The 11,467-nt window shown below is 37.8% G+C and overlaps 1 pseudogene; it reads right to left on the reverse strand.

The window, feature by feature from the left end:
- Positions 1–925: 925 nt before the first annotated feature.
- LOC101428750 (magnesium transporter NIPA2-like) lies at positions 926–2,359 on the reverse strand (annotated as a pseudogene).
- Between the last annotated feature and the right edge of the window lie 9,108 nt (positions 2,360–11,467).

The raw sequence follows: 11,467 nt of genomic DNA on the forward strand, positions 1-11,467 counted from the left end.
CATAGGTGTTTAAACTGCATCGACAGGAAAATAGTTTATATTTAGTTTTTGGAATCTTCTTTTGAAATATTTAGGTATATCTATTCAACGAAAGTGTTAGAATTGTAGTTTAGCCTGTGAAAGTGCTCAACTGGAAAATAAAAGAGACTCCTTGTCTACAAAGAGCCCATTTCCTAAGGGGGAAAAAAATCTGTGCTTTCTTAAAAATTGAGTTCAGATTATATTTGCACGGTTAACACCAAGGTGAATTTTGTTTAAGGTGAATTATCTAAGACATGGAATTGTATTCCAGCCAGTATGAGAATAAACAGGACATCCAAGAAGGTCGCAGACACAATAATAAAATATAAATGGTAAGGTAGTAGTATATAAAAACTTTTCTACAAGAATTTCTGTTTCAACACCTTATTTTTAATGTCATTTGACTTGAGTAAAATTTTCCTGGCTTTTTTTTTTTTTCCCTAATCAAACAGGAGGAATTTTAAAGGCAAGGTAAACTATAGCATAATGTATTTGGATAGTTTTGTTCTTTTTTAAATCAAAAAGATTTTAAAATGGTCAAAGACTGACAAAAGATGACAAATGTACATATCAGATGTTTATCACCAATGAAAAAATAAAGCATTTTTATAGACTTAAAATTGTCATTAGTGAATTTAGTTTCAGGTAAAACACTCAAAATTTGAAATACCTCTAAAATAATACAGTGCGAATAGAAATAGAAATAGGCCAAATTCTGATTAAAATATAAGAAAAGTAATATCTTGGTCCCAAGTAGTGAGACTTTTAAAAAGATTGTTTTTAGAGAAACTTATTTGAGAACATTGCTTTTTCAGACATTCTGATATCCAAATTGACTTTACGGGCAGAACGATAAATTAAACTTTTAATTTTTTCTTTTTTCTTTCTTTTCTTGAAAAAGCTGTCAGATTCCATTTCTTCAGGAGATATTTTCATCAGTGTGTTGTTCAATTCCACAGGTTAAGCTTCATTGTTATTATGAATTTCATACATATTAGAGAGATTGTCATTCATTGCTTTCTTGTCTTTTTGAAAAGACAATAGTAAACTTGCTAGACTAAAACTGACACCTTTAAAGGCATACAATAAAAATATCCCTACAATAATGGTAAGTAAGCCACTCAAAGTACCAACAACATCATCAACAGGCATATCTTGCCACTCCTTAAAAAGAACAGCTGAACAATTAAAACTGATGTTGTGAAGAACATGTAATCTATTGGTGTCACGATGGAAGTGTTGAATATGTCCAAAGCCCTGTTCAGATAATCTGCATGCTCACACGTATTTTCAGCCTCAGTAGCGGAATCAAGTTCAGGGGGTGTGACAGCACATGCTTTCAGCAAAATTTCTTAATAGTGATTCCAAGGCCTTTCACACAGGAAACTGAAAATGCTCCAATCATAAAGAAGATTGTTATATACACAAGAATGTTTGTCCATGGCCAGGTGCCACCATGAAAATTAATATCAAAGACACAATAACCACAAATGTTGCAAAGACCACAAAACGTGGATCACCTAGTTTGTGAGACATGTCTTTTAAGGTCTCTGTCTCTTCTTTTGGAGCATGGATGACCAAAACAGTAGATACTACAATACTTAACGAACACCCAATTTTTCCATGAAGATAAAGTCTTTCGCTTAGAAAGTATGAAGAATGAATGACACTAATTATCAAAAAAAATAAAAATTTTGGGAATAGTTACTGTGGTGGTTAGGCTATTGTGTCAACTCAGCCAGGTGATTGTGCCCAGCTGTTTGGTCAAGCAAGCACTGGGCTAAATGTAATCCAAGGGTATTTATGGACTTTAGTCACCATTGACTTTACTGCAGTGGTAAATCATAGATATATAGATCAGGGAGATTGCCATTAGCAATGAGTGACACTTTATCCAGTCAGTTGAATGCCTTAAAAGGGAAGTGATTCCAGCATTGAGTGAGAATTTCCCAGCTCCTCTTTGGACAGCAAACATCTCCCAGAACTCATCAAATATCTTCACTGGACTTTCATTGGAGCCCCTGGTTATAGCCTGCCTGTGAAACCTGGACTTGTGCATACCCACGGTCATATGAGAGACTTATAAAATCGCATACTATTGACAGCTACCTCTTGTTGACTCTGTTTCCCCAGAGAACCCTAACAGTTACCAAAATCCATACCTCACTTTGAGCTTAGTTGTCTGAGCTAATCACTCACTAAGACAATGAGAGCTCCCAATGGAGTCTCTAAAGTGAGCAAATGCATAAGTAGCAAAATTGACCCCCTCACAGCTCCCATGGTCCAGCCCACCACAACCATTTTTAAGATACGCACGGCCACCTTGACCCACTCTCATGGACCAATCCCAGACCAATATCAAGGTCAATTTTCTACACCCCTGGATCACTTCGTTTTCTACTGTGATCAATGTAAATCACAGCAGTCTTCAAATCCAGTGAGCAGGCCGGCGGCGGCGGTTGCGCCCCTGGATTCCACCAGGTCACCACGGTGTCACCACGGTGCAGCCGCTCCAGCCACGCCAGCCTGCGTTTGCGCGGCCACTGCTCTCGTCGCCGTCCAGGAGGAGGTGCGAGCGCGGGGACCGCTGCCGTGTGCGCCCCTCCTCCTTGAGGAAGCCCGCACGAGCAGTTCCCGGATTATTACACAGAAATATGACAGAATTCAAAAACTCGAAAAAGAATGTTTTATGCAATTGAGCTTATTTATGTGCTAAGATTTCTAGCGTTTATATATTAACAAACTTTAACTATCAGATTTAATTTGTAAAGGTTTGTTTCCAAAAATCTTTATGATGTTTTCCAATCACGCACAATTTATAATTTAAGCAGAAAGGAACATTTAGCATGAGTAAAACTGAAGTGTTTGAGACTCATATTTCTGTCCTAACAGTACTGCAGAAAGGGTGGATGTCTCTGGTACCACGGAGTAGCATGGACTGTTTACCACATACTGCTTTTTTTTTTTTTAAATGTTTCTGTAATAGAGTTATCTAATTAACTAGTCTAGCTCCACCTCCCTAATTTAGTCTCTGCCCAAACTCTTCATTCTTACCGACATTAAATGCTAGTTCCATTTTGCTTACAAGTAATTTTTTCCTGCCTACATTTTTTTGTGGTTTACTAATTTGGGAAGAATTATAATTAGTGTACTCTCTCTCAGATAACTTTGCAATACTACAAAGTCCATGGTAGAAAAGTTCCATTTTCTGTGTTTTGGGCAATTTTCAGAAACTTTTATTCACATCACAGATGGTTTTATTTTTTTTCTAAGACAATGAACAATTCCTTACATATATGGTAACCTGTTAGCACTCCTATACAAGAGAAAAAGAACTTCCTCCTCCCTTCTTCCCTTCCTTCCTTAAATTATTCAAATTTTTAAAATTTGACTCATCACCAAGATTCAGAAACCTCCAAAAAAAAAAAAAAAAAATAGAAGAGGAAAGTAAGCCTGGTGGAGAAGGCAGTAGCTCATACTGGCAGAACTACCATTGTGTCTTGCTATGTGGCAGGAGTTCAGGATCACCAGCAGCCAACTTCTGGTGAGACAGCATCTCTGATGATACCTTGATTTGGACATTTTCACAGCGTCAGAAATGTAAGCTTTTAACTTAATAAATTCTGATTTTAAAAGCCATCCCATTTCTGGTATAATGCTCTCAGATGCTTTTAGCAAACTAAACATCATATATAATCATTCAGTATAAAATTTGACTAAAAAGAGAGAGAGAATAAAAATTATTTGTTGTGAACTTGTATCTTAAAAACTGTTAAATGCAACAAAATATATCTTTTTTCTTTTTCAGACCAATTAAAAGAATTTATTGGGAAATGGGGAAAAAGCTCTCTTGCTGAGAAATAGAAGAGAGGGATGGAAATACACCCCGAGATATGATGCTGTTTTCTCTAGGCAGGTAGAGTAGGCTTTGACTTGTATGATTACCTTTTAAGCTGTTAGTTATTCCTCCCCTTAATAATGCTAAGGGGAGGGGCCCCAGCTATTATTGGCTACCCCACCAATGGTGAGGGCCAATGGTGAGGCTTGTTTGGAATATCCAGGGTCTCCCTTTAAACCAGAAGAGTCCCAACTAGGATCTCAAGGTCAAGGTCAAGGTTTTGGTGGGGTCTCATGGCCATGTCATCTGTTGGCCATGTTGTGGCTTGTCTTTTCTTTGTTACATGCCCTAACCTGCCTCCACTCCTCCCGTCAGAGTTTATACCCTTATTCTTAAGGGAATGCTGAGGGGCGATGGTCATTCTTCTGTATTTACTTCCTAATGATTAGGGTAGTGGGCCCTGCATGACAGTGTATAAACCTCACTGGCTATTCTATTGAGGTTGAGGGAAGATGGGTCCAGCACCCTGTTTGGAACTGGATGAAATACCTGTATAACTAAAAGGCATTGATTCTGTAAGTAATAAACTTAATTAGAATTTTGAAGATACACAGTCCTATTAAAAGGATAAAGAAGAAGGTGGTAGGTGGGCCCAAAAAGGGGGCCAACCATGACATAGTGGACCATGAATATGAGAAATGCCGGGGGCCTTTAGAAGCTGCATCCTCCCAAAGTTGATGGGAAAAGGCATTCTTCCTTGAGTTTTTTTATGCTGTTGGTTAGCTCCAGGGAGCGATTGTAGTAAACCTGCTGGGCTTGGGTTTAAATTGCCAATCCAGTTCTCACAGCAGTGGTTATCCTTAGAACAGGTAGGGAGAGTTATGAAGAGAGGAACTGCCCTAGATATAAACTCATGAAGACAGTAGAGGCAACAAGACAAGCATATGACAAACAAAACAAAGACAGTACTTGAGAGCCATTCTTTTATCTTATAGGCACATTAACTACTTAGAAAAGGAATTAAGTTTATCAGAACTTTTAACATGCTCGATATCACTCTGCATATGATCTAGAATAGAAAATATATCACCGTAATCATCAGGAGAGATATAGGTACAGTACTTAATATTAATCAATTCACAAGTTCCTCTTTGAGCTGCAATTAATAGATCTAATCTCCAGGTTTGCAGTACCATACATGATATCTCTCTTTGGGAGCAGGCCATAATGCCAAGAGTGTTTAAGTCTACTCATAGTACTCTGGTAATTTCAACAAAATGATTTTAAGCTTCTTTCTCAAGGCACAGACACTAAGAACTCTTTAAGAAAGGAAAGTAGTTCAGAGGAATAGGAAATTAACAATTTAACTTAAAGTTTGATGGAGCACTTGTCTTCACTAGGTTCCAGCCTTGCAAATAACATTTAGTATATGTTTGCCTATATTTGAATAATTCTAATCTATAAAAGTTAGGCATGCAGGCATATGTAAGTGATTAGGGTGTATAATTCCATCATCTGTGTCATCTTGGTGTTTGTATCTACCACTTGTCTTTTCTCTTTCTAGTTGAGATTTTCCTGGTTCTTGTTGTGAAAGGTGATTTGTGATTGTATGCTGGATATTTGGAGTATCATGTTAGGAGACTGGATCTTACATAAATCTTCTACTTTGGAATGCTTCCTTTTATATCACTCCAGCAGGGGTTGGAGAAGTACTTTGTCTTTACTTCTAGGTCAGGATGGAAGTCTGGGATCCTTACAAGGCCTTGTTGACACTATGGGGGTGATGGTGGTAAAGATTGAGATGTACTTTGTTACTTCTAAGTGGGAGTAGGAATTCAGGCACCCCAGTAGGTCTTTGCTGACACCTCCTTGACTGGTGTGCTTCCTTATTGTTTCCCACATGGCCTCCACTGATACCATACTGTGGGGGAGTCAGTAGTAGCTTTCTCATTGTTGGACTACAGTGAAAGTCCTAACTCCACTAGGCTTCCTCTGACACCACCCTGACAAGAAAGGGGAGGAGTGCCTCATTACTGCCCAGCTGGATTAGAAGTCCAGCTTTCCTATGGGATCTATGCTGAAACCCACTGTGGTGGTGGTGGTGGATGGGGGTGGGAAGTGGGTGGGATTCATTACTCTCCTGTGGTGATGAACTTCCCAGCTACCCATTCAGACTTCTCTGACATATCTCAGCAGGAGTAGGGTATGGAAAGGTGCCTCAAACAGTTTTTGACAAAAGTCTAGGCTCCCCACTACATCTTTGCTGACAGGGTTGGGGATAATTTGCAGATTTTTCTATGTTGTCTGTTTTGAGTAGAGTGGTTATTGCCTAGGCTGCCCGTTTCCTTGTCCTCTGGGTAGAATGAGCAAGCTTTTGTTGGGGTTTTTATGTCTGTGCCCATTGGCATTTCCTGGTGGCTGACTTCTTCAGCTCCAAGGCTGGGATAAATGAAGCAAAAAGAAAACACAGGAAACCCACTATCATCTCATTCCTTGGGTCCATGTCCCTTATCAGTCCGGCTTCTCTCCACCGTTCTGAGTCTTCTTCTGTTTGTTTTATCTATAGTGTCCCAGGTATTTAACTGTATTTAGTGGGAGAACTAGAGAAAAAATGTTTCTATTTCATTTTTCTGAACTGGGAATACGATTTTAGTGATTGATAACTAACTAAAGTATATGTTTTAAAAGTGTGAGGTACATGGAGTGGCATAGAAGGAAGTTACTAAGAAAGCCACCATTTAAAAAAGGGCAGGGTGAGAGGGGAGAGATGGGGATTGATTTAACGAAACATGATGAAACAGTACTTTGGCTGTTGTAACAAGTATGTTCCCAGAGAAATATTTCCCAACATTGTCCACAAATACGCAGACTTACCCTAGGATAGTGGGATGTCAGTGCTTGTATCTTTGGGGAATAATTGGCTGAAGCACTATTAGTGGCTTCTTGAACATTTGTCCACGATTCTTGGTTAATTCCTGGGCAGATCTGGTACTAGGTGACTGTGTGCTTGCTTGTCTTTTTTTCTTCTTCTTTTTTCTCTACCATTTAGAAACTTGACCTGTCTCATTATGTTTTCAGGTAAAAGCAATGAAAAGCTTGGACATTGCCTAAATTCCATGTAAGACAGAAATTCATGGTTTTACCCAAACTGTTAGCTCTGAGGTTTTATTTTAATTCTTAGCTCTTAACCACAAAATCTTCCCAACCCATGCAAATCAAGTTGTTTTTGGAAGAAAGAAGTTCTAAGAATCCTAAAAGTCCCCTATCCTTCAGTTCTCCAATGTTCCGGTATTGAAGTCACAATTCCCATATTTATTACATAAGAATCATATCTGATTATCATTTCCCACTCTCTCAGCTTAGCCAGCTTGGGTAAGATTTTGTACAATATGGATTGATATATAAAAACAAGATAGAATCATGATATAAAAAAAAACAGTAAAAATTATTTTAGGAAACTTAACACCCAACTTATCACCTGGAAACAGTGTTGGAAATTACTCTGCATATTTAATCAGGAAATTATACTTTCTCCAAACATCTGTCAAGTATACAGCTTGAATATATGCTACTTTGCTCCAGTACAAGGAGTAAGGCAGACCCTGAAAAATTTTGAGGCAGTCACCAATTTCCTTAGATATCTGAGTCTTATACCACAAAATCTTGTGAGTGCTTTCTGCAGGGGGTGGTGAGATAAGGAAACATGTCCCAAGACAAAGAACTGGACTTAAGAGGTCACTGATACTAATTACTTTCTAGAAGCAATGCCAGGGATATTTCCAGGGATATAATGTTTCCAGGGACATAACTCCATGAGGACATTTGTAAAGAATTAAAAACTTTGCAAAAAAAACCAAAAAACTTTGCAATGGTCTTTTTAGCTCTGCCATGTCAGTATGGGTTATGCTTGAAAGGAGAGTTACCTTTCTTAGGTATTTCATCTTGGAAGAAAGTAGAGATTATTGGTCTTTCATAACATTCCAGCACCTAGAAAAGTGAGTGGCACATGGTAGGTAGTCAATAATATTCATGTATTGGCCAAATTCCTATTATAAAAATAATAATCATTTTTCAAACACCACAATCCCCAAAATTTTGGGTAGGAAGGAGCAATTATTCCATGAAGATGTTTGAGATGGAAGAGGTAAGCTAAGACCATTGCAAAGTTCTCAAGCCGATTACTGAAACCCTAAGAGATAAAGTGTTTCTCAGGTGTGTGGTCCATTTGACAGAGGACTGCAAATGTCATAGGGTAATATTTTGAAATTATTAACAGAGATTTTCCCACTTGTACTTTCTTTGTACTATCTACCCTTCTCACAATTAATCACCTACAGATAACTTATTTCCTATAAGAACAAAGTGTTCAACAAGTGAATAAATAACAGGAGTGCTTAGAAAAGGAACACTGCAATCTCCTGAATGTACTCAGGGGATCATTCAGATGCCCCAGATACATTTGGGGAACTCAGTTCAAGGGATGCCTCTACAACCTTGCCCAAGTATACCCATAGAGGCATTAATACTACAGAATAGAAACCACTGTTTAACATGTCTCATCCAATGAGTCTATATATTACTAAGGATATGTTAGCCTGCAGTAACAAATAGACTCAATCTAGTAGTGGCTGGACAAATTAAATATTTATTTCTTGATCAATGACAGTTCTGGTTATATTCCAGATGGTAGGCTCTCCACTGCATTATTCAGGAAGCAAAGCCCATGCTAGGTTATGTCTCTACAATCTTTAAGGCTCCATTTGCCCATGTTACAACAGAAGAAGAGATAACATAGAAGAGAATGTGTGGGAGGTTTGGGGACGAGGCCCAAAATTGGCACATATTATTTCTGCTTATATCTCATTGCCTAAAACTCAATCACATAGTCATAGTCATATCTTCCCAGCAAAGGAGGACAGAAATTAGTCCAGGAAAAAACAAAATGGATTTAGGTGGACTACCGTCTTTGTTCAACTTATAACATACACACTACCTTCACCCGCTGGCATGGTACCTGAGAAGTACAAGTATTTCCTGAAACTAAGAAGAGTAACAAAGTGATGAGAAACCATAAATAGCTGCTCAACCTCTATGTCTCTATGGCTTGTGTGATGTGGGGCTGGAGAATGATGCTATATACCCTAGATGGACATGGGAGTTAATATAGAGAGCATACCTGATGGAGATTTTTGGGTGGGGGGACTTAGCAGTGACTTGTTTAGACAGAAACTCATGGACCAAAATGAATCATGGACTTCTAAACTGATCTCAGGAATTGCCACTGTATATATTATAAAGGAAGGGTCAGATGCCCAGATCCTCCTACCTGCCACAACACTTGAAACCCAGTGCTTAGGCAAAAGTCTTACATGGATAGATATAAAATGTCTGCAATCTGACTGCTTGGAAACTTGTAATAGAAAATCAACTGAGTAATAGAAAAATAAAACTGCACTGTGTGCCCACCTGGATTTGTATATGAAAACTATGCAAATCTGTTTAATTATTTAAATCATTTTGCAAAAGTAATTAAGAAACTCTTAAACCTTCTTTGAATTCACTACTAGTCTTCCAAATGTCTTCACTGTTTTTTGTTTGTTTGGCTTCATTTTTATTTTTTTTTAGAATTTATTCTTGTCTTTAATCAATGAATTTCAGGTTTTACAAATACTCCTAGAAAAATTCAGGTAACTAAGGTTTCGGGGGAGAACAGTTCTTGTACATGAAGAACTCTATTACATACCCCATTTTCCAGCAAATAACTCTATTATTAACAAACACTGTCACAGAAACAAAATGTTAGTTTTTTTTTTAAGTCATAAACCACTGCATTTATATTTTTAAAAATCCATGAATAAACATGCATTTCTCCTTTATTAGGAGGATTAAAATAGATGTTTAAACATTAAGGTTAAGCAGGATCTCCTATATGCAGAAAACCCCAAAAGCATACTTGACCATGCTCCCATCTCAAAACAAAAAAAAATGTTCTTGATGATTGAAACAATAGATCTTCACTTTCTTTATTCTCTTTGAGGAAGCTTGATTGGTTTAATTTTCTTTTTTAAAAAAGTAAGGGAAAATGCAGACTACTGTATTTAGGTGGTTCTATTTTGTAATTGCTACCCTCAGCACAAATGATAATGCCCTTGCTAGACTGATGTATTTCAGAAATCATTCAAGGAAGAAATGAATAGTGGATGAAGGAAGGTGGGTTACTTTAATTGCAGATTGCATTCTTGCCCTCTTAAGCTTAGTGCTAAACATTGAAATTTAGGGGGAAGTGTCCTTTATCCACTGTTGCTTTTTTTTAAAGATTTATTTTATTTATTTGTCCTCCTCTCCTAGTTGTTTGCACTTCTTGTCTGTTCTCTGTGTCTATTCATTGCATGCTCCCTGTGTCTGCTCACCTTCTTTTTTTAGGAGGCACTGGGAACTGAACCCAGGACCTCCCATGGGGAGGGAGTCACCCAATCACTTGAGCCACATCTGCTCCCTGCTTGTTGTGTCTCTCTTTGTGTCTCCTTGTTGTGTCTTCTTGTTATGTAATCTCATTGCATCATCTTGTTCCAGCAGCTCACTGTGCCAATTCCTCACATCAGCTCACTGTCTTGCTCATCTTTTTTAGGAGGCACCAGGAACCAAACCCAGGATCTCCCAACTGGTGGGCGGGTGCCCAACTGCTTGAGCCACAACTACTTCCCTTTTTTTTTTTAACAGACCATGTAATAAAGCTCAGATCCAGCCTGTGAATGCAATTTTGGAAACAGCTCTGGGTCACTACTCTAAACTACTACTTATATAGACAGCAGGATGTTAGTCTGACATACTCCAGTGTTTCCATGTTGTGGATGACTTACTATAATTTCAATTTGGAGGATCACTATGTACACATAATCACTTACTATTATTCCTTTACACAGTAATTTTACAGCCATGAGTCTCTTCTGAATGAAATACTGTATATATACTTACATTGGTGTCAATAATAGCTCATGTAAAGAAGGAATGGCATTGACTGCATGAAAACTATTTCAAAGTTAGAGACAACTACAGCTTTCCTTTGTGTCTTCAAGTCAGAAGAGTAAAATGTCAAAGCAGATGAGGCTGTAGGCAGCATGAACCGCAAACTATGTAAACCTTGTGGTTTAAATCCACTTTATAGGTTACTTTCAGGAAATAGGAATTTCTAACAAGTACTGTTAAAAGTATATTTTAGGTGCAACTTAAGCTAAGTATGTTTCACTCCAACTAAAATGTTTGAAATGTTTGTACCCTAGTACCTGCTAACCTTGGCTTCCACTAAATGGTTAATATTCTTTTTGAAGGTATGAAATACATTTATTTTTAGATGGAAAGACAAGCTTTGAAGGGGCGATGGTAGGCGACACAAAAACAAGCATTTTTTAGATCAACATCGTACACTTGATAATACACTCACATTTATATGCAAATTTCATGTTTATAAACAAAAGGTAAAGAACCTCAAAAATCTAAGCATCTGCATAATCAACTATGTTCAATAGTTAATGTTTTCCAGTTGCCCGTTTTCTAAATCCAAAAGAAAACTGTTAATCCCATCTCATGCATGGACTTCACTTTTAGAAG

The sequence above is a fragment of the Dasypus novemcinctus genome, chromosome 4 (genome assembly GCF_030445035.2).
Source record: "Dasypus novemcinctus isolate mDasNov1 chromosome 4, mDasNov1.1.hap2, whole genome shotgun sequence".
Lineage (NCBI taxonomy): Eukaryota > Metazoa > Chordata > Mammalia > Cingulata > Dasypodidae > Dasypus > Dasypus novemcinctus.